This window comes from Pongo pygmaeus, chromosome 7 (genome assembly GCF_028885625.2).
Source record: "Pongo pygmaeus isolate AG05252 chromosome 7, NHGRI_mPonPyg2-v2.0_pri, whole genome shotgun sequence".
Taxonomy (NCBI): Eukaryota; Metazoa; Chordata; class Mammalia; order Primates; family Hominidae; genus Pongo; species Pongo pygmaeus.
Window position 1 is genome coordinate 2,557,247 of NC_072380.2, and position 24,489 is coordinate 2,581,735.

Consider the following 24,489-nt stretch of genomic DNA (forward strand, 5'->3'; position numbering starts at 1 on the left):
CAGTTCACCCTCACGCTCACCTGTGGGTGCCGACTCCAGCACCTGGTGTGGACACAGCAGGTTTCCAGATCCAGAGACTCTTCTGCCAGTCCCTCAGCTGCACAAGGTTGGGTCCCTGTAAGAAACACTGCCTCAGGGTCCTGCTTCTCTGATTAAATCCTGGCAAACACGCTCACATGTTATCCTTCATTGCTATCTTACTGTTTCACATATTGTCTCTTTTTTTTATCAAATGAGTACAAAATTCTTAATGACCAACAACAGATAAATTTTTAATTTTCTGGAATTACCCAAGATTTACAAGTATGACATGATTTAAAATCATTTTGCATATTTTGGATGCTAGAAAGGTGTTTGTGACCATTCTGATTTGTGTATTTCTCCAGTAAATCTCTAAAGCACTGCTGTATGGATATTTCAGATCTGCAAATATATGTAGATTTAATCTGTTTACACTTTAATTTGAAGTCATTGTATAAATACTCTCTTGGAGACAGAGAGAGAATTAAAAAGACTTATAGTTTCTCTCTCCTCTACATTCCCTTCCTCTCGTTCTCCTCCTCCTCATCTCCTCCTCAAACTCCTTCTCCTCCTTCTACTTCTTTCCCTTTCCTCAAAGAGAAGGATCACTCTCTAGAAAATGGAGAAGAACTTGGCAGAGTTTCTATAAAACAAGGTCAATAATAATTAGGGAAGATCACATGAAAACAGAATTATCACAGTTTCCTATCTACATAAAACCGCATTTCTCAAGCCAGCGTGATTTTGCCCTCCCAGGGACAATCTGACGGCTGCAGGCATTTCTTGTCCTCAGGACAGGGGTGGGGCGTGCGACTGACATCTCATGGGCGGAGGTCAGGGATGCTGCTAAACGTCTACAATGCACAGGGCCGCTCCCCAAAACAAAAGATTCTCCCTCCGGCAGTATCATTAGTACTGAGGTTAAGGGTGGGGATCGTTGATTTGTTATTCAGTAAATGTTGATTATAACAAACAAAATTCAAAACACTAGACCTGATTAACAATAGTAAAATTATTCTAACTAAACCAAATAACATAGATTGAAGACTGAATTGAAAACTGTACAATACAGTATTATGTACTAAATTGACTACATTGTGCAACTTACCTTAAAAAAAAAAGCCTTATTCTTCCTAATTAAGACTTTGTAACTTTTGACCATCTTCTCTGCTTCTTAGAGTTTGATTGTTTTATACTCCACGTGTACGTGAGGTCATGCGGTATTTGTTTTTCTGTGTCTAGTTTATTTCACTTAACATAATGTCCTACAATTATATTCATATTGTCATGAATGACAAAATGTCTTTTTTTAAAGGCTGAACACTATTTTATTGTATATGTTTCCGTATTTTCTTTATCCATTTTGGAGCCTTCTAGGTGACTTATTTTTGAGAATACAAAGTTCCTTTCCCATGCTAAATATTTTTATACTAGTTCAGCTTGTATTCCCCTTAAGAAAATCTACAGAATGTTAAGCAGGGAAGGAAACTTTTAGGTCACTAAAAGGACCTAAATGGTCCTTTAGGAGACGGAGAGACTATCTTTTCATGCCCTGGCCACTGGACCATCCTGAAACTCCATTTCAGTGGAAGGTATCTGAGTTTTTATGCAATTATATTTCACCCTCTGCTATACAAATGTCTTACCAAGGGGTCTAGGATGTTCATTGTTCTCTGGCTTACCATGAATGTCAATAATGTCCTAGGAAGATGTCATTTAAACCAACTTTAGGCCTTAGAAAATAAAGACCACTAAGGCTGATAAAGAATAGGTAAGTTATTCAAAGGGACAGCTCAATGGTGACAGACAAGTCACCCAGACCTCTTGACCCAAATCCTCCAGCAATAGCCACTTCGGAGACCTGCCGCCCAGAGCAACCTTGTGCCATCCTCATGAATGGAAGCAGGTTTCACCTCCAGCCTTCTCTCCTCCACGGCCAGATGGGTGACCACGGTACTGCCCAGCCCTCCACCCACTAGGGGCCTCCCTCCACTCTGTCCTTCAGGGCCACCCAAAGAGGGAGCTTACTGTCCTGACTGTTCATCTTCAGGGGTTCAGAGCCCTCTATAAAGAGCAAGCAAACAGAAAACAGATGCTTTTTCTTCAGTCAACTTCCCAGGAAGCCAAGGTTATGTTATGGGATACGAGAGAAGTCCAATTAACTGAAATAAGAACAACAGACACCTGGACTACTTTCTTAGGTGACTTTCTGCACCTTAGGGACGGCTCAAGCCTGGTCTCAGCTACACCACTCCATCACTCCATACATACGCACATTTATGTGTATGTGCGTGTGTCCCTTTGGGTCCATGGTGGATGAGTTCCAGAACCTCTGCAGGTGTCAAAATCCACCAGTGCTAAGGTCCCACAGCTCTGGGGGATCACAATAAAGGAATCCTAAAAGTGAGCCCTCCCTATCCACAGGGTTCAGCATCCCAGAAATACTGTGTTTTCTATTTGCAGTAGGTTGAATATGCCAATGTGGAACCCACTGATAGGAAGGGCCAACTGTATACAGATAGTTCCCAATTTAGGATGGTTCCACTGAGGACTTTTCAACTTTCTGATGGTGTGAAAGCAATACTTCAAGTACCCATATGATAGTTCTATTTTCCACTTTCAAAAACGTATTTGACAAATTACATGAGCTATTCAGCACTGTACTACAAAATAGGCTTCGTACAAGATGATTTTGCCTAGCTGTAGGCTGATGTAAGTGTTCTGAGCACTTTAAAATGGGCTAAGCTACATTATGATGTTGGTAGCTTAGTTATATTAAATCCATTTTTGACTTAGATACTTTCAAGTTAAGATTGGTCTGCCTGGATGTAACTCCATTGTAAACCTAGGACCATCTGTACATGCGCGTGATAGTGCTGGAATGGCGTGTGTGTATAGATGCACACATCACATAATATACACGTATTTCCAACATTAGGCTTTTTTTCAGGGTGCACATTAGTTTTCTATTGCTATAGCAAACTTTTCACAAACTCAGTGGCTTAAACAACACAACACAAATTTATTACCTTACAATTCTGGAATGTGGAAGTTTTCAATCAGTCTCACTGGGCTCAAGTTAAGGTATCTAAAGACATGGTTTCTTCTGGAGGCTCCAGAAGAGAAACTGCTTTTTTGGTTCTCCAACTTCCAGAGGCCACCCACATCCCTTGGCTCCTGGCCGCTTCCTCCACCCTGAAAGCCTGTAGTGCAGTGGTGGAGGCCAAAAGAATGAGGATCATGATAAACTCAGTATACCACTAGAGGCTATATGAGTAAACAGCAAACTGTTCTCATCAATGCAGAATGTTGGCTAACTGACAAACTGCGCCTGCCACCCAGAAGGACTGCTGAGGGCAGTCATGACCCAGGTGCAAGTGTTTCTTATGATTAGGCATAATTGAAGCCTGTTAGTAATAATGAGAACCTGTGATCTATTAAGCAGCTGACCAATTGTTACCCGCTCCTCCCTGCTCTTTCTACCCAATAAATAAGAAGGGCTGTGGAAGCTTGGGGGCTGCCTTTGCTCACTAGAAGCAGGGAGCCCTCTTCTTCTCCCCATGTTGCCTTTCCTTAAAACAGTTTCTTTTAAGCTTTCATTTCTACATTAGTTTATTTTGTCTTAAGTTTACATTTCTACGTTCATCCCTTCGTTCAGTCTTGTAATGACGGTCTCAAGTAGTAACAGCAGTAACTGCTGTAATGAGGGTCTCAAGTAGTAGCAGTGGCAGTCTGCCACAGTGCAGTGTCTTCAAGTGGCCCTCTGACCTTTGAATTCTGCTTCCGTCTTCTTATTTACTCCTCTGTCACTCGTGACTCTGTTTTTGAGGGTCCCTTGTGATTACATTGGACCAATATTGATAATGCAGGATAACTCTCTCCTCTCAAAATCTTTAATTTAATCAAATCCACAAAATCTTTTTGTGCGTGAAAGTTAACATAATCATATATATTTGATTTTAGATTTTATTATATGGATTTTATTACATAGCTTATGACACAGTGATATGAAAATGGACTGGAATTCAATATATGGTGTTTTCGATTCCACAGAAAAAGATAGTTGTATCCTCCAAACGATATGTTACCATTTTTCCTCCTGCAATTATCGTGACAATTTAATTTAAAAATATTGAATTATATTTGCATTGCCTTATATACACGAGTAAATATCTTTACAAAATCTGAAATTTCTAAAATTTTAGTCTATGACTTACCAGCCTAGAATAACCTAAACTATGATGATTAGAGATTATTTACGTGTATTTAAAAAATATTTTTAAAATCCAAATTTCTTCAGAAAACAACATTTCTTTAGAGTATTTTTCAGTACCAGGAATAAAAGCTGTAGAAAGGAAAACTCTCAATTGAGTGATGAGTCTTAGATTGTCTGACTCTAAACATTTACCGTCAAGTCCTGCACTGTTGCTTCTATTGTCTTGGAATGCAGAAGTGGAGGAACTTCCTCTTCAATCATCTCCTCACGTGTCCAGCTCTTCGAGGCTCACGGCTGTGGCTTGCTCACAGTGCTCATGACCTTGCATACATATTGTGTTGGATCAATGCTATACACTGGGCAGCTGCTGAGTTCTTTGAAGTTCCATCATGTTAGTCCAGTTAAAATGATGGTATGCTGGAAAAAAAATCATGGAGATTTTACCCTACTGTGATTTCAGATGGACAACAAGCAATGACAAATAATGGCTATTTAAGACATAATAGATAAGACATAGAGAAATAATAGGTTGAGAAGTAGATATAGATAAAGATTGTCCCATGTTGCTTGAATAACAAACCCAAAGTCACTGTCAAAAATTTCCCTCAAGTGCTCTATCATTTGCAAGAGGAGACACGACTGAGGCTCTTGAAACCACCTGCCTGCTTATGTATCGACATCTTTATGTATTTTGCACATTTTATAAAAATAATTTCACATAATTGTTTTGCACATTTTATTGAAACATCACCAAATTGTTACATGCTATACATACATGTCTTGGTGAAACCAGTGTTTTATGAACCAAAGCCTAATGGATATCTTGGTAGTTATTTCTGTTCTTACAGAGCCTTTTCATATTTTGATAGCTGTATTAGTCAGGGTTCTCTAGAGGGACAGAACTAATAGGATATATATATATACACACATATATGTATATATATATGTAGATATGTAGATATGTATGTATATATGTATATATATGTATATATATATAGAGAGAGAGAACAGAACTAATAGGATATATATATATGTATATATATAGAGAGAGAGAGACAGAGACAGAGAGAGTTTATTAAGTATTAACTCACACGATCACAAGGTCCCACAATAGGCCATCTGCAAGCTGAGGAGCAAGGAAGCCAGTCCGAGTCCCAAAGCTGAAGAACTTGGAGTCTGATGTTCGAGGGCAGGAAGCATCCAGCATGGGAGAAAGATGTAGGTGGGAAGCTAGGCCAGTCTCTCCTTTTCGCATTTTTCTGCCTGCTTTATATTTGCTGTCAGCTATTAGATTGTGCCTACCAGATTAAGAGTGGATCTGTCTTCCCCAGCCCACTGACTCAAATGTTCATCTCTTTTAGCAACATCTTTACAGGCACTCTCAGGATCAATATTTTGTATCCTTCAATCCAATCAAGTTGACACTCAGTATTAACCATCACAATAGCCATATGTCATATTCTGCCATATGCACTTGTCATAATTTATATATATGTATATCACTTACCATCCCAGGGGACATTTTCCTTCTTCTCAAAAATTTCTGCAATAAAAAGACTGCTGTAATGAGCAGCCCGTGTTCATCTTCTTGTACATATGGCTGAGGGTTTTTTCCCCCTAGGGTATATACTTAGAATCAAATTAATTGGTGCAAGTATGCACATTTTAATTTAACTAGACACCGACAAATTTCATTCCAGCATGGCAATCTCGGTTTCCACTCTAACCTGTTAGCCTGGGATGCCTTGTTTCTCTGCATTTTCCAACTTTTATTTTTGTAGATTAGAATTTTGCCTGCGTGGGGGGAGAAAATTGTTTTATCTGGCAATGATGTACTTCACGAACTTCTGACATCTAATTTTTCTGGTGATCGGTCTACAGCATATTGAAATATAGGTGGTTTTAGTTCATATATATTTTATCTCTTGCAATTTTAATACATTTTCTTTAAATACATACTGAAGTTTTATTGTGTTTGTTTGTTGTGTGTGTGTTGCTATTTTACTCCTACTCAGCTCTCAATGTCCTTTTTAAAAATGTGACCATTTTCATCACTCCTTACTTATGGAAAATATTGAGACATTGTGCTGAATCCCACAACCCCTTCCTTTCCCCTGTGATTCTTTTTAGGAGGTTTTCAGAGGTTTGTTGAACCTCCCCCATTCTCCAGGGTCTTAATTCTTTTCCGCTTTCCTTCTCCAATGAATACACAGGGTTCATCATCGGATATGATCTCAGCAGATATAAAATGTCTATAAATGAGAGTCATCTACTGTCGTGAAATTATTTTTATAAAATGTAAAGCTTAGATGTGTAGATGCCTGCTTCTGCTTAGTGCACTAAATAAATCATTGGTAGAGCCAAGCCACTTACCTGTGCTCTAGCCCACTGATTTCTACCAGGAAAATGCGAGGCTTCTCTTTCTAGAAATAGGTTTTTCATAGATATTATCTTTTCATGGGAATGTAGGGCAGGAGGGAAGTTTCTTTAAATTGGCATGGTGTGGGTAGAGGAAAGAGATATATTTTCAAAACAGACTTTGAAGAATCTTTCCTTTTCCAGCTAATGGTTTGTGTGCAAATTAAAATGCATCAAAGAAATGACTGCATTACAATTACTCATTTTTCAACTTTGTATTTGTAAAGGGATTCTCTCTCCTACCCTAGGCTATTTTATCATCAATTCTTGAACTCTAGGATGATAACTCATCCTTTTTACTCATCTTCACCCACCGTTCAAAATGTACGTATCCACTTGTGACTTTAGTTGCCAACAGGCACTTCCAAATTCTCACTTTACCTCCCATCTTCAGTCCCTTATGTAAGAATGTTGGGAGAACAGATTTAAACTTCGTCTCTTCCAAGGTGCCTTCCTTATCCTACATTAACCACCCTCCCATCTGTGTTATCTATACCTGGACCCTGAATTTCTTCAGAATAGCTTGTATGGGGATTGTGAATCTTCATCTAGTTGCTGGTTTAACTTGTTTTTTTGCTGCTGCTCCGCTTGGTTGTAAACTCCACAGAGAGCAGGACTCTGTCTGATTGATTGATTAATTGATTGATTGATTGATTGATTGATTTTGAGACAGAGTCTTGCTCTGTCACCCAGGCTGGAGTGCACTGGCATAATCTGGACTCACTGCAACCTCCACCTCCAGATTCATGCAATTCTCCTGCCTCAGCCTCCCAAGTATCTGGGCTTACAGGCACGCACCACCATGCCCAGCTAATTTTTGTATTTTTAGTAGAGATGGGGTTTCACCATGTTGACCAGGATGATCTCTGTTTCTTGACCTCGAGATTCGCCTGCCTCAGCCTCCCAAAGTGCTGGGATTACAGGTGTGATCCCCCGTGCCCAGCCAGCTCTGTCTGATCTTTAAGCAAGATCTATGTAGGATTTGTTGTGTTATTAAACATAATAACATTATAGTTTCCGAACAAATAAAAAATGAACAAACATAAGTTCCTTTAGGCTCAGGATGTAGAAATAAATGAAGAACATTGAACCACATGCTTAGAGAACCACCTATGTAAGGAGGCTGACTGATGTGCTTCAACATGAGGTCAGTCTTCTCCTGTACTACAGGTTTAGCGCAGAGCCAACCAGGAGTAGCAACAGCAAGATAATTACATTTTCACCAATTGATCAAAGCTGGCAGGAGGAAGAAAATGATAAAGGTCAGAGCAGAGATAAATAAAACAGAGAATGAGAAAATTAACAAAACCAAGAGTTGGTTCTTCAAAAAGATCAACAAATCGACGTATTATTAATGAGATTGACTAAGAAAAAATGAAAGAAGACTCAACCAAAAATTACAACATAAAAAATGAAAGAGGAGATATTAGTACAAATTTTACAGAAATAAATAAAAAGGTTTATAAGAGAGCACTAGGAATAATTGTACACCAAAAAAAAAAGGTAAACTAGATGAAATGGATTAAATTTCTAGAAATACACAACCTACGAAGGCTGACTCATGGAGAACAGAAAAATTCGAAGAGACCTAAAATGAAGGAGATTGACTCGTATTAAAAAACCATCCAACCAAGAGAAGCTCAGGACAAGACTGCTTTGCTGGTAAATTATACCGAACACTTTGTAGAAATGAAATTGAAATATGAGTAGAAATGCTATAATCAAATTCTTCTCTTGTTTAAAAAGGAAGTTTTCTCCTCCTCCACTTTTTTCTTTTCCCACAGATTGCAGTTCAAAGGTGGAGACGATACAATTAGTTCACTCAGGTGAAGAGTGCTCCTTCTTCAAGGTGAGCAGGAAGGCAGAAAGAACCTGGCCTCTGGACACTCCCCAGGAAGCAGAGCTGTCACTGGCCCTGAGTAGCCCGCGGCCTCCCTGTTATTGCATAAGAGAGAAATAAACCTCCATCTTGCCTGAGCCACTTTCTTGGTTATAGCAACTTAGACTATCTCTGAAAAATACTGATGCTTGTTGGTAACGAGGTGGTATGGCTCTGGTGTGTATCTGAGCATCGTGTGTAGCTGCACAAACATGCTTTTTAGAAAGGAAAAGCAAGCATCATTTTAGAACCCAAAGACAAGGCAATGTTCTGTTCTGCAAGCTTTTTGTTTGTTTTTCTTTGTTGTTTACTCTAAATTAGGATAAATTTATACTGTAGAAAGCTAACAGCAAGTTATAAACGGTATTACATACGTTTCCTCCATTCTTTCCTATAGAACCTACATGTTTCAGACATCTTAATTCAAGTAGCTCATAAGGCCCTTACACCTAATATATAGAAAAGTAAAATATTTATTTCTCCAAAATCATTTTCTCTTCCAGAATTACTTCTTGCAGCAAACACCACCATAAGGTCATCTGTGATCACTGCGTCTCCTTCATCACACGAATGTATCACCACGTCTTGTTTTCTACATCCAAAATATTTTTAGATCGCATCCATTTGTCGCCAGCATTGATGCCTGAGCCAGCGCCGTTTCTCAATCAGATCCCTGTGTCGATTCTAAGTTGCTTTTCTGCTCCCACAGCTGCCCCATTGTCTCCTCCCCAATCTGTTCTCAAATCTGCAGCCAGGGCAATGCTTTAAAAATGCAAAAATGCAAGTTGATCATAATTCTCTTGCTCACCCCTCATCCAAGGCTTCATATTCACTTCTGAGAATAATTATTAAAATCCTAACATCTGAGTTACAAGGTCCTTCACGATCTCAACCAATTTTCTTTTCAGTCTCATCCCTTGTTCCTTCTCTCTTTGCACAACTTGTGTCAAACTTCCTAAAACTCCCTCCAATGCACCTCTCCTTCCTTTGTCTTCAAAGCCTCACCATGTTCCTCTTCTTGGTACAGGTCCCCTGTGTCTCCCTGACTTGGCTAGGCATTGCATGACCCCCAAAGCTAGGGTGGATATGTTGCCAGGAACTTTCACAAAATCTGGTCACTTTTGTCATGTATCACAGTTGTAATTATATTGTAATGTCTGTGTACCCCCAACACAGGGCGACTCTTATAAGAGCAGTGGCCACATTTATTTTTTCTCATGTCTTGATATTGGAAATAAAATTGGTGAATAAGTGGGTAACTGAAAGTCTTTTAAATAATGAATTGATTGAAATCTTTTATTGCAGTGTAAAACCAGAGAATACACAAAATTCGTTTAAGTCCAGGCAGAAGCAAGTTATGGAACACAGTCCAAATAGAAGGTATTCATTTAATTGACACATAATAACTACATATTTGTGGGTAACAGTGTGATATTTCAATACCTATATACCTTGTGTAAATGATCAAATCAGGGTAATTGGCATATCCATCACCTCAAACAATTATTATTGCTTCATGTTGTGAACATTCACAATCCTCTCTTCTAGCTATTTGAAAATACACACTAAACTGTTGCTAACTATAGTTACCCTATGAGGACTAATAAGTAAATGGTGTTGTAAATATGTCTCCAACATACTGATTTCCTTTCCTTTGGCTGCATACTCAGTTGTGGGATGGCTGGATCATGTGAAGGTTCTATTTTTAATTTTTTGAGAACCTGCACACTGTTCTCCCTAGGGGCTGTACAAAATTCCATTCCCACAAACAAGGTTATGAGTTCCCTTCTCTCCAAATCCTCACCAGCATCTGTTATTATTATTTTTCTTTCTTATAATCATCATAGAAGGCATTCTAAATGAGCTTTTTTGGGGAATAGATCAAACTCCTTGCTCCTTAAGTATTTGGATACGTCAATGAGTTGCCAGAAATGAAAGAAAATGCCCAAAGCCTTGTCATTAAAGATGAAGGAAAATCTACATATGTGAAGCTGAAAAGTCTATGATTTAGAGACTGAATTTTGAAATATTATGAGTGTCATAACACTATTTAATTATTATTGACTAGTAAAATATGGGCCAACCAATACTCAGTTTAGGTTAAGGGCCAGAAGGAACTAGGAGAAAATTTGAATCAGAGAAACAGAGTATGCTAACAAGGAGAGTGATAATGAGGTACTGTGGACAAATGGCCAGTTTTTTCCAAGTGGTGTTCAAATCTTTTCCCCACTTTTTATGTAACAAACTAGAAAATCTCTTTAAGTGGAGGTTTTCTCATCTGCTAAATTACAGTGATAATGCATACAGCTAAGGCTGTTTGGAAAATCCAATGAACTTATCTCTACACTCTCTGGCAGCTCGCGGATTCTCAGTGATGGTTCCCTCCCCTTCCCTTCCTAACTGCGTGTTTCATTCATAGTCATGCAGAGGGACTATCGATTTACCTTGAACACACCTTTTTATTATAAATCTACATTCTTGCTTTTTAATATGCATGCTTAATATTTGTATAGTTAATTATATGTTTACCAGTTCAGTTCTTTTCAATTAATTCTTGCTTATCTTTGTAATGTACATTAATAATAAGAAAAATATCTTTGGTTATGTAAACAGATGGCTTAAACCATCATTTCTGATCACCCTTTATGGAATGACCTTTCTTCGGGGATTGCTTTTGCAATGGTACATAATCTCTTGAAGTCTGTGTTTGTCTTTGTTTCTGAGGCATAAAATAAAATGAGATTCTTCAGTGGCAATAAACTATGAAGTCATCCAACATAAAACAATTTATCTTGGCTAAAAGAATGTGGCACAGAAAGTAGATGTTTTTCCGAAGCATCATGCTGTACAATAAGTATCTTTCATATAGTATTTACATTAAGTAAGTTGTATTTTGCAAAACATAAAATGTTCTACATTACAGATCATTATTCCTGAAAAGAACATTTGTGTCATAGAAACTCAGTGTCAAGTCAAGTGTACTTGAGATGACTCATGAATAGCAGCAGTTCTTCCCCTTAGAAATATTCGTGACAAGTAATCTTCATAAACTATTTCTGATCTAAAACAAACAAATTAAAACAAACTTAAGAAATATATTATCCAGTTGGACTCATAGTGAGATAAATTGGATTTTTTAACATAAGAAAGTGATTCTTTAAGAGGAGTAGAAGATGGGAATATTTTAGAGTAGTTTGATATTTCAGTGTTCAGAGAAATATACTACTAAGGCCGGGCACAGTGGCTCACACCTGTAATCCCAGCACTTTGAGAGGCTGAGGCAGGTGGGTTGCTTGAGCTCAGGAGTTCAAGACCAGGCTGGGCAACATAGCCAAACCTCATTGCCACAAAAAATGACAAACATTAGCGGAGCATGGTGGCACATGCCTGTGGTCCTAGCTCTTTGGGAGGCTGAGGTGGGGGATGGCTTGAGCCCAGGGGTCAGAGGATGCAGTGATTGAAAATTGTGCCACTGCACTCCAGCCTGTGTGACAGAGCCAGACCTTGTCTCAAAACCAAACCAAAACAACAACAACTACAAAAAACAGTTAAGAAAATTATACAAGAAGCATTAAAAAGAAAGATATTTTGATGTCTGCTGTTATATAACAGGGTATTTGTTTCTTTACTCAACATAAGCAAGATTCTACCTTCATTTTAAAGGCAGGTAGGTCAGATAAATAAAGAGAGTATATTTTATAACCTACTTCTAAATACAGTCTTGGCTTATTGGCTTGTCTCAGACAAGCTGCAATAAACAACTTGTAGCTTAATTATTCTGGTAGAGATTCTAAACATAGAACACAAGTGTGAAAACTCCAAACTCCTCGCTGGGGGAATTTCCAGTTTTCTACATGGACTCAATGTTAGTTTCTGTGTCAGCTCTTCTTCGATGAAATTCAATTCATATAGGTTTGGTCTGTCTCTCTGTATTGATTTCTTTATTTGAAAAACAGCACCTAACTGAAGCCCTGGACAAATAAGAAAAAGGAAAGAATTACAGACTCCTTGTCTACCTGCAATGGTGTCATGAACCAGTCAGTGGCCCTGGACTTTTCAAAGACAAAAGAAACCTCAAAGTCCTTTCTGACAATGAAACATAGTTACAAAAGCCAAGAGATTTATGGTAGGGTCTGGTGTGCTTCTGGAAAAATACACACGCCTACTCCAAGAATATGCAGTGTACGAATCTATGCATCCAATAAATACTGAACATGTAATACGCATTTGACATTATGCTAATTGTTTGAAATAAGACATTATCTTGCCATCTAGCCTCTTACAATACAATGTGGGGAGCAACTAGGAAAGTGATTCTCATTTTAGATATTAATTATTAATCAATAGTAAGACCTATTCCTAGAGATAATAATTGCCAAGAAAAGAGTGAAGAGCCTGAGGTCTTGATGAGTGCAGGGCAACTGTAAACAAGATTCATTTTGATATAAGCAAATAGTTTTTTATTAAGCTGAAGAAAAATCTTGGTGAAAGTAATATCACAGTGTGTTCGATAGAGAAGATGGGGCAGAGGCTGTTGCCCACAGAGAAAAGTGCTCAACAATCCACCCTTCTCTGAATGCCTTCCCTTCTTCATTCCATCCTCAACTTCCCTATAGATGCCTCTAGAATCATCTCTTAAATAAACTGCTGGTTTTCAGTTCTTTCTTTGGATACACCACCTCAGATACATTTTTCTGGTGGCTCTCTATATAAAAAGGGTTAAGTCCATTCGTCCTGAGTAACCTGGGACCTGCCATGTTGAATGCTCTCTGTCAAGGTCGTTCTTAGAACCGAGGTCATCATTAGAATTGTGTGGTGGGAGCAGCGGAGTTCTGGGAGGACCTCATTTTCTCCTCCTTGTGTCCTCATCCAGTGTCCCTGTCCTACCTGTTGACTGGTGCTCCCTCGTCCTTTGCCCTTGCCTTCACCTACCTGGCATGAGCTTTGCCTGAACAATTTGGCAATGCGCTGGTCATTGTTGCCGTGAGATAGCTGCAGTTTGAACCTGTGCCTCATCTCTTCCCATGCTCCTGAATCTCCTTTTCCCCTTATCTTGTGGCCACGCAATTCTGCTCTTGGTAAACATTTGAAGGGAAAAGTATGTTGTGAGGTCTCATTGGCTTGGGATGAGCTTCACATTGTCTGAGACCTTTACCACGGCTGGAGAGGACAGAGGATTCATGTTGAAAGCCATGCCTGCTGAGTGACTGTAGATGGGGCAGGCTGACAACACGAGTCATCCAGCAGGTGTGACCACGTCCCTGGAATGGTTGCTGCGTAGCAGTCTCAGTGCACTTCATGGAACTTGCATTCAAACTTTAAGCGATTTTTGTGACGGGGCTAAGATGCTGTTCCTGACAGACAGCAGCATCAGTCAACACTTCTTCATGCCATGAGACAAGTGTTCTCATCACTTATATCTGGCATTTCAGCCCAAAGACATTTACTGGAGTTTTTGAATAGAGAGATTTAGGTGAAGTGTTTCTATTTGTTTCCTGTTTCTACCAACCCAGAACATAAACCATAATACTTGACTAAAGACATTGAGTATTTTACTGATATTAGTTCATTTTTTTAGCCTGTATGTGACAGTATTGCTTCTTTAAGTACGGTATAGACCGACTTAGAAAGAAGACTGATTCTTGCAATAATCAAAGCCTTCAGAAAGTTTTAAAGCTGTGTTATCAGCAAAAGGCCAATTAACTAATTTTGAATTTCTAGACAGTAAAAGTGAAGTGTCTCTGAATGGTGCCCATTGAATTCAACATAAAATGTGATCAGTATTAATTAACAGTACAAAGTAAGACCACAAATATTTAAATTATGCTTTCAGCAGATATCTGGTAGTTTTCACTCAGATAATTTGACAAAAATATGGATTTTCTTGTTGTTGACACGACAGGAGGAAATCTGATTTAAAAAAAAAACTTTGGCAATGAAACTAAATCTAACACATTAGAAATTCTCCAATTTGACAAATTGCATTTTAATGAGAGGCATCATATGAGAAAAACATGTTGATAATTATTTCTGATCAGATGCTACCCTGTTGCTAGCATCTGTGAATCCTCATTGCTATAATCATTCAGTTATCCAGAGAGACTTCAGATTGTCTGTTACATATTTTGAAGTGTATTCCAGAGTTTTGTTGTTATTGTTGTGGGGCAGGTTTGTTTTTCAATGAAATAAAGTAAATGTACCATTTGCTCCAAATTTAATATGTATTTCCAGTGTAATTATTACCTAAAGTTTTATTTACAACAAACCCATTTAAAATCAGAAATGCATAGGATAAAATACTTTTTCCTCCTAAACACTGACAAAATAATTATAGTCCATTCAAATGGAAAATATTCACCAAGATATTTTTTTCTATTCCTATCAGTATCTGAATATTGACAAAAGTTGTCTGTTTTGAAGTGGTCAGTGTTTTTACACATCAGAAGCTGGGCTCAGAATGTGCTTTTATGGAGGTATAATTGGTATACAAAAACCTGCATATATTTAATGTATGCCATTTGATGGGTCTGGACAGATGCCAACACCTGTGAAACCATCAACACAATCCAGATGATAGACACATTGAATACCTCCGAAAGCTTCTTCCAGCGTTTTTATTTTAGACCTGTGGTGGCATAACTTCAAAGACCTTTACAGGTAGCAACACAGTGACAAGAGGACCAGATCCAAGCTGTCACTCAGACTTTAATCCTTGCAGGTGCCTCTCTCTGCTGTCCTCCTCCCTGAGGTGGACTCTAGACTCACCTGTGCCATCCTCAGCCCCAAAGTCAAGGGCTGCTACTTAAAGAATCTGTCACTCTGCAGGGGCAAAATTTCCAATCCTCCCAGGTCGCATTTTGTTAAGTTTGATCATTCATGTATCAACTGAAGAAAAAAATCAGCCTTTTAAATAATTAAAATTAGTTTTGGCCGGGTGCAGTGGCTCACACCTGTAATCCCAGCACTTGGGGAGGCTGAGGCAGGCAGATCACAAGGTCAAGAGATCGAGACCATCCTGGCCAACATGGTGAAACCCCGTGTCTACTAAAAATTAAAAAATTAGCTGGGCATGGTAGTGCATGCCTATAGTCCCAGCTACTCAGAAGGCTGAACCCGGGAGGTGGAGGTTGCAGTGAGCTGAGATTGTGCCAGTGCACTCCAGCCTGGCAACAGAGTGAGACTCCATCTAATAAATAAATAAATAAATAAAATAATTAGTCCTATTTGGAGTCTTACTGATGATTGCAATCCGGGCAAGTCTTTTAGAGAGTTTCTGTTGGATTGCTCCAAAGCAGAGTTTCAGCCCACAGCTTCTCTGCTGGCGGTGGGGGTTCTGCAGATGCTCAAAGTTTCCTTTAGAGCAAAGCTCATCAGTGTTTGGGTGCAAGAGTTCATATGGTTATAGATTGCAGAGGCATAATCTCTAATCCTGGTGGATGTTGTCTTACGTACAGAAAAAGGCATGGTCTAGGATCATTGGACTTATCTTCACTTTTTTTTTTTTAGAGATGGAGTTTTGCTCTTGTTGCCCAGCCTGGAGTGCAATAGCACAATCTTTGCTCACTGCAACCTCCATCTCCCGGATTCAAGCAATTCTCCTGCCTCAGCCTCCCAACTAGTTGGGATTACAGGCATGTGCCACAACGCCCCACTAATTTATTGTAGTTAGTAGAGACAGGGTTTCCCCATGTTGGTCAGGCTGATCACGAACTCCTGACCCCAGATGATCCACCTGCCTCGGCCTCCCAAAGTTCTGGGATTACAGGCTTGAGCCACCAGAACCAGTCTGGACTTACCTTTTCTAAAAATGCATTGATTTAGGCAAAAGAGCCACGGGGATCAAGGATCTTCCCTTATTGCCCTTGGGGCATTCTTCCGGAGGGCTGTGCTCAGTCACTGAGTCAGGGGTTTATGAAGTTATGCAGAAGAGCAAAATGTGCCTGGGTGGCTTCATGGCAGATGCCAACCCTGTGGCTGGCCAGAGGCAGGTGTTTGCTTTTTCTCACACATCAAAGCCGCCATCTCCAATAAACTTTTCTCATTTCTTTTGGACGTTGTTCCATTTTCACTTTGCTAAATTAGAAACTATGGATTGTTTTTTGCCAGACTATTTATTGTATATTTATAATATGAACCATTCCATAAACAAATACATATTTAACGTGTGTGTGAATAGTGGGTGTGAGATACAATAATGCTATTAAAATAAACATCCATGAAACCAGAAACCAGATCACAAAATGCAACATTACCGATGCCCTTACATCCCCAGTGAGCACCATTGATCCTTATGTCTGTGCTGTTTTTTCTTTATTCTTTTAAAATATATATGGGCCATGACTCTCCAAGTTGTCTGTAAATAGTTAGAGGTCGTAAAGTTCTTCCTTATCCCCGTGTGCCTGATGAGTAACGATCACTCAAAAAATACTTGCTCGTTTGTTTGTATGACTAACCCACTTATCAGGTTTATACAGTTTCTGCTACGATCATTCGGTTTATTCTTACCCAGAATTTCAGTTCATATTGGTGAGTTTCTTCCCCATTTTATGTTCATAATTTCTTCCCAAGGGTACCACTGGACATCTTTGCTTTAGAAACATAAACATAGCAACTTTCACTTCTCGTATTGAAAACTCTACAACAGCTTCCAATCTCTCTCGTGATACAAGCGAGATTGTTGGCTGTGTCCCCAAAGTTCTCCCCCAAGCCCTCCCTTCCTGAGTAGATCTCAGCCTCACTCTGAGACACAGAGTCTCAGACACATCATCAACTGAAAATCTTGTGAACCAGAGAGATTTGTTTCTCACAGTTCCGGAGGCTGAAAGTCCAAGATCCACGCAGATTTGGTGTCTGGTGAGGCCCCGTTCCTGCTTCCTAGATGGCACCTCTCACTGCATCCTCACATCCATCCGGAGGGGTGAGGGAGCTCTCTGAGGGCCCTTCGGAAGGACCCTAGTCCCATTTGTGAGGACTCCACCTTCACGACCTCATCACCTCCCAAAGCCCAGCCTTCTAATGCCAACACTTCCGTGTTAGGATTTCAACAGGTATCCGAGGGCTCGAACGTGCGGACCTTTGCGCCCTGCTATGGTGGCACTCCCTGCTCCCGGCCCCTTACTACTGCTCCCAGGCTCAGAGAGCACATCCCTCCCGGCCTGGCCCTCCTGGCCCTTCTGCCCGAGATTCTCTGCTGCGGGGTCTCACCCCGCTTTCCAGGCAGGTCCAGAGCTCCCTGCATAATACCGAAACCCGCCACTCTAGCCGCTGCTCTCCTACTCTCTTCTTTATTTTTACACATACTACTTATAATCATGCAACTTTCTAAAGTCTACAAAATGTACCAATGTATTTGTTATCATCTGTCTCTCCCGCAAAATGAATTTTCCTGTTTTACTTATTCCTCTGTTTCCAGATCTAGAATAGCACCTGGCACGTATTAGCACAAAACAAATATTTTTTAATTAATTGGATAAAACACAATGCTTAACGAGGCTGTGAAAAGCTGGAGCAAATCATTAAATTGAGTATGACACCAGCACCAGTTCATACAAGCTACTTTATATAGTAAATTAAAATAAAATTAACATAATTAATGAAATCTTAAAACTGAGATCTAATAATTATATTAACTGGGTCCATAAAGTTGTCACAAATGCTCTTTTTTTTTTTGCCATGAACACAGTCTACAAGGATGGTTTTCTTTTGTATGTAAGAAAATTAATAAACATTAGGCACCTGTGCCTATTTTCAGACGTTTTGTCAAGAGAGGGTCATTCTTAATATGGAAATAATTTTGATGTTAAGAGTGAATCACGTATATGAAAGAAACAAGGAATTCTCTCTCTTTTTGTTTTGTTTTGAGACGGAATCTTGCCCTGTCACCCGGGCTGGAGTGCAATGTCATGATCCTGGCTCACTGCAAGCTCCGCCTCCCAGGTTCACGCCATTCTCCTGCCTCAGCCTCTTGTGTAGCCGGGATTACAGGCGCCGCCACCACGCCCAGCTAGTTTTTTGTATTTTTAGTAGAGACGGGGTTTCACCGTGTTAGCCAGGATGGTCTCGATCTCCTGACCTCGTGATCCACCCGCCTCGGCCTCCCAAAGTGCTGGGATTACAGGCGTGAGCCACCGCACCCGGCCGGAATTCTCAAATAGCAAGCCTCAGCCTAACTGTTTAATGATCTCTCCGACATTATTTAATAAATCAAGAACAGGTGCTGAGTGTCACGTTCAACACTCTACGAGATTGAAGCGTAAAAGAGACGGTTTCCTATCGGGAGTGTTCGGTGAAGGGGGAGATAAAGAAAAGACAGCCTTGTGCACTGCCCACTCAGAGCAGCGTGATCGTGTACAATAATGATTCAGCGAGCAGGCCAGGCGCGGCAGCTCACACCCCTAACTGCAGCACTTTGGGAGGCAGAGGCAGGGGGATTGGTTGAGGGAAGGAGCTCAAGACCAGCCTGAGAAATATAATGAGACCTCTTCTCTACAAAAAAAATTAGCAAAACATATTTAGCAAACAAATGACCATGGGCTGAAGCCAATGGGGACGTGTTCTCTATGGAGCTGGGATATGAACTGTGCCCCAAGGAGGAGGAGGCCAGCTCCTAAAAGAGCAAGACCCCAGCACTGGCATAGAGACCAACAGCCCCTTTTTCAGGAGAGAAAAGGCGGTCTGCAGAGGGTGAGGGGCCTGGAGCAGAGGCTTCTCTGTGATGCTGTGGGAAAGTTGTCTATTTCCAAAGGAAGGGAAGGGTGATTCAGGGACATGCTTTGTAGGATTCAACTAATTATGTAACTAAACAATGTCTCATTATTTTTCAGATAAATAATGTCTCTATATTATTCCAGTTCAAACAGTGAGGTCACAACATGATTTACATGACTATTTCTCAACCATTAAATTTAGATAGAGAGATAGATACATATGTAAATAGAGCTAGAGAGATGATAGGTGATAGATTATATAGAGTTAGATCAGTAGATACATAGAGTTAGAGTAGCTGGACAGATAAAATATAAAAATTATCATGATTTAACAGTAAGAATGTAGTTGAAAGTGTGGCATTGCTACAGGTTCTTTTTCTAAATTTTGTTACAATTGAGGAAAGAGAGATATGGTGGGCAAAGGCCAATTTAAAAAAAGAGGATTAAAAATAATTTTAGAAAAAGATCAACATGCAATTGCACAGAAGGAAAAAGACCGGAATTTGAGTCAGTTTTAAAGAAAATTATATTGCCAAACCTAGCAAACCTGGTGCAAATCCCCTCACTTTTCGTAGCCAAGGGTGCAGGGAGAAGCCACCTGCTAAGACTCTTGCAGCCCGTTACAAAGGCTTCCTCCCCGACACCCAGTTGTTAGGTGGCTTTAAAAGAAAACAGGCACAGAAATAACCTCCAAGGAAGCAGAGTCATGTTCCATGAAGCACACTGGAGAGGGTCAAAAAATTAGCCGGGCGTGGTGGTGGGCACCTGTAGTCCCAGCTACTTGGGAGGCTGAGGCAGGAGAATGGCGTGAACCTGGGAGGAGGAGCTTGCAGTGAGCCAAGATCGCGCCACTGCATCATTCCAGCCTGGGCGACGGAGAGAGGCTCCATCTCAAAAAAAAAAAAAAGAAGAAGAAAGAAAAGTCAGAGAACCTTCTCCCGTGACCATCGCCAGGGCGGAGAATCTTCACCAAGCCTGCTCAGCAATATCTGATTAACGTTGTGGAGCAGAGACTATTGCGTGCTTCCAATCCCCATCCCCTTTCTGAAACACAGTTAACGGTGTCCAGTTTTCACGACCCATCAATGTGCGCTGGGCACTTGATAGACAGGCATCTTGCCCAGCAATGTGTGTTTGTAGCAGACCACACGCATCCAAGCATGACCCAGAGGACGCAGCCACCCCCAGGGGTCTTAGATCTTGGGTTGATGATGTCAGAGGATGGAGTTTGGTGTAGTCGCCTCAGAGAGGGAATGAATGTGCTCCATGTGTGAAAATGAAGCTACACACAGTTTATAAGGAGTGCTTCACAGATGGCTACTTATTCCCTAGGTTTTTCTCCACTTGAACCCTCATGATGGAATTCCAGATGGCTGCACGATCACTCAGGAGGGGGTACATCCCAGGCTTCCTTGCAGTTCACCGTGACCACGCGCCTACGTCATGGCCAAGAGGCAGTGAGCGGGGCTCCCTCCAGAGGTTGTCTTTCCACGTGGGGTGTGGGCTCTTCTGGGCATTTTGGTTTCCTCCCTTTCCCACATGCAGGAATTCAGATGGCAGCCGCGCAGCCGTGACCCTGAAGACAGGAACAACAAGCAGGGGCTGACAGAGCACCACGGTGGAGGGAGGCTGTGTTACATCAAACTGGACTTCACAGAGTTCACCACCGGGAAAATGCAAATGACTTGCTGGAAGCACACTGGATACTAACCCTAATACTTCCTTTCTCTTGCTCTTCTCTTAGCAGACCTAATCTCTAAACACAGTTAGTTTTAGTAAACCATTGCAGTTAGCATAATGCTTGCTTCCCTGGCAGCTCTGGCAATTCCTACTCTGTTGACATCACAGTAGGTTTGATGGAACCGCTAATGCCCGTGTGGACCTCCTCTGGAGACGGGCAATTGCAATATTCTAAAATGCATTGAAATAGGATTGAAACTGGAGTATTTAATAGAAATTTCTCATATTCCCATTTCCCTTCACTAGCATAAAAATGACCTCCAAATAAATGATTTTATTTATTTTATCTCAGAGCTCTCCTTGCATTGCACCTTCATTTCATAGAAAATTGATCTGGTCCTTGAAAAGGTCAGCCAATCCTTGGGAGAAATTTTGTGATTTATTATTGATTTATACAAGAGTGGACCGAGGTGATACTTGGCACACAACAATGCATCACTGGTGATGGTGCCGACTCCACCTTACGAGCTTGGATTTTCATTTTCTTCTCCATTCTCCTTACGCTTAGGAGTACTCCTGTGTTACTTGTGTTATGCATTGCCCCACATATTCCTTTACAGTGGAAAGCTGTAGTTTTTGTTTTGCTTTAATAATACTCAACATAATAAAATATTTATATAATGGATTTAAGGCTATTCTCCCTGTAAAGAAATTGCAGCCCATAAATATTTGAACTATTTTTTTTAGTGTTCACATTTCCTGTTAACAAAATAAAACTAATTTTTTACATGCATCATCATTAATTAGTGCAGTTTAATTAGTGTTTAGCTAAAAAGTAAACAGGGACCTAAATTAAGTTTGTTAGACAGTTGCTAGAATTTACTGGGCTCCAGTAAATTTCACCTGGGTTTCAGGCAGGAAGAAAGTAAGGATGTGTTTGGAAAAACTATTTTTTAATAAAGACTTATCTGGCTCTTTTATAATACTATGTTTAATAAAGATTTGTCTGACTCTTTTATAATACTGTGCAAATCATAATATCAGTAAGGAGTAAAATCCCTAAAAGCTGGTTGTTTAATGGTGAAATTTGGCCAACGATTAAGCTTAATCATTTTTAAAATAACTAAATTCCATGAATAATATTTCCATGATTCTATGTTGGGATGCTCCCAAATTACCTTAAAGGTTGTTGACATTAAAAACTCACCCTGTAGATACATGGGCTAAACACTGAGAGTTACTGTATTTTATTATTGTTGTTGTTATTGTTATTATTATTATTATTATTCTTTTGAGACAGAGTCTCACTCCGTCACCCAGGCTGGAGTGCAGTGGCATGATCTTGGCTCACTGCAACCTCAGCCTCCCAGGTTCAAGCAATTCTCCTGCCTCAGCCTCCTGAGTAGCTGGGAAGACAGGCACACATGCACCAGCTAATTTTTGTATTTTTAATACAGAAGAGGTTTCACCATGTTGGCCAGGCTGGTCTTGAACTCCTGGCCTCAAGTGAACCACCAGCCTCAGCCTCCCAAAGTGCTAGGATTACAGGCATGAGCCACCGTGCCAGGTTATGTTACAATTAATATTATCATTATTATTTTTCTTTAGTTATTGTTTGGTCTCAATGGCTTCCCAATCACCCACGTAATTTGCTCTGTACTAAGAGATACCTTTAATCACAGTTAGTACTACATAGCATTTAGTAATTCATTATTTCCTTTTAAAAATTATTTATTATTTTTAGAGAAGGGGTCTCACTATGTTGCCCAGGTTGGAGTGCAGTGGCTCTTCACAAGCAGGATCATAGATCACCATAGCCTTGAACTCCTGGACTGAAGAGGTCCTCCCTTCTCAGCCTCCAGAGCAGCTGGGACTACAAGTGTGCACCCCAGAGCCCGGCTGTAATTTATTCTTTCTGTACTCACACCTGGGACTGCTGACAACATAATCATTGCCTATTCTAGCTGATTTTCTGCTTTAAGCAGAGATGGAAAAGTGTTCGAGGTCAGTTTCAAATACCTTTAGGCTGTAAATTCCTGGGTTATCAAATTCTATGTCATTGAAGGCATAGGAGCAAGATCAGATTGGCTTTGTTGCATGAAGTCTACAAATAAATACTTGGGATTACCTAGGAGAAAAGGGACAGCTACAGAAGAATGGGGGCAGTGATAATGGGCACCGTCTGTGGGGTTTTCCCCAAGGGTAAATGCAGAGCCCTGGGAGAAAAGGAGGCTGGCTGTACAGTAGCTGGCACCACTAAGAGTCGGGTTGTGGTGTGGATTACCCTGCTCAGGGTTTGACAGATTACAGATATTCTTCCAAATAAAAGAGGCTTTCTAAAAAAAAGTGGATCCTGCAAACACTCATTTGTACTCTCAATCAAAACAATTCACTTGGGAATTGGCCAGGCACGGTGGCTCATGCCTGTAATCCCAGCACTTTGGGAGGCTGAGGGGGGCAGATCACCTGAGGTCGGGAGTTCGAGACCAGCCTGACCAACATGGTGAAACCCTGTCTCTACTAAAAACATGCAAAAAATTAGCCAGGCGTGGTTGTGGGTGCCTGTAATCCCAGCTACTTGGGAGGCAGAGGCAGGAGAATTGCTTGAACCCTGGAAGCGGAGGTTGTGGTGAGCCGAGACCATGCCATTGGACTCCAGCCTGGGCAACAAGAGTAAAACTCTGTCTCAAAAAAAAAAAAAGAAAAAAATTGGGAATTATGCTCCTTACCAAAAGTCTCACTCAGTTCTCTTCCTGTTATTTTCACAGAATGGTTTTGCCTAATGATAGCAAGTAATACACTCTAATCCTCCCAAGAAAAGATGCAGAGGCTGAGGAGTGAGGAACGGGAAAAATTGCCCAAGACTAGATTGAGGGGAATTATATCCCTAAATCTTCTGTGTTTCTCTTACCATTGACGCTGCTGCCTTTTACTTGGAAAGTGTTCATACTAGGGACATTTTTTGAAAACCCAAGATCAAGACTCATCTGAGCCAGGTTGTCTCTCTTCAGTCCCAAGTTCCTAAATCCCTTAATTGTGTTTCCATTTTCTCCACTCTGGAATAAGATTTTAATAGTGCACTTTTCTCTATAAGATAGCTGATTTTATCAAGGAAAAGACTTTTAGGAAAAAAAAACAAAATAAAATTACAGCTGACTAGTGTATAAGTTTGCTAGGGCTCTTGTGGAAGTCCCTAAACTGAGTGTCTTAAATCACAGAAGTATATTCTCTCACAGTTCTGGAGACTGAAAGATCAAGGTGTCAACAGAGTTGGTTGTGAGGAAGAAGCAGGTTTTTCTCCGAACTACTGGGGTTTTTTGGTGATCTTTGGCGTCTCTGGGCTTGTAAATGGCCAACCTCTGCCTTCACCTTCAGGTGCCATTCTCTCTGCATATATATCTGTCTCCAAACTTCCTTTTTCAAAATGACAACAGTTGTCAGGGGCCCACCCTGCTCCAACATGACCTCATCTTAACTAATTATATTAGAAACAACTCTATTTCCAAGTGAGGTCATATTCTGGAGTACTAGAGATTGGGATTTCAGCATCTGAATTGTGTGGTGGGGAC

The 24,489-nt window shown here is 40.4% G+C and overlaps 1 long non-coding RNA gene across 1 annotated transcript in view; it reads left to right on the forward strand.

Moving 5' to 3' along the window:
• The window catches only part of LOC134739982 (uncharacterized), an 81,004-nt gene extending 60,372 nt beyond the window's left edge, over nt 1-20,632 (forward strand). Inside the window, exon 3 of the long non-coding RNA XR_010127144.1 lies at nt 20,573-20,632. This is a non-coding gene — a long non-coding RNA (uncharacterized LOC134739982). The remainder of the gene's footprint in view (nt 1-20,572) is intronic.
• Nucleotides 20,633-24,489: the final 3,857 nt, after the last annotated feature.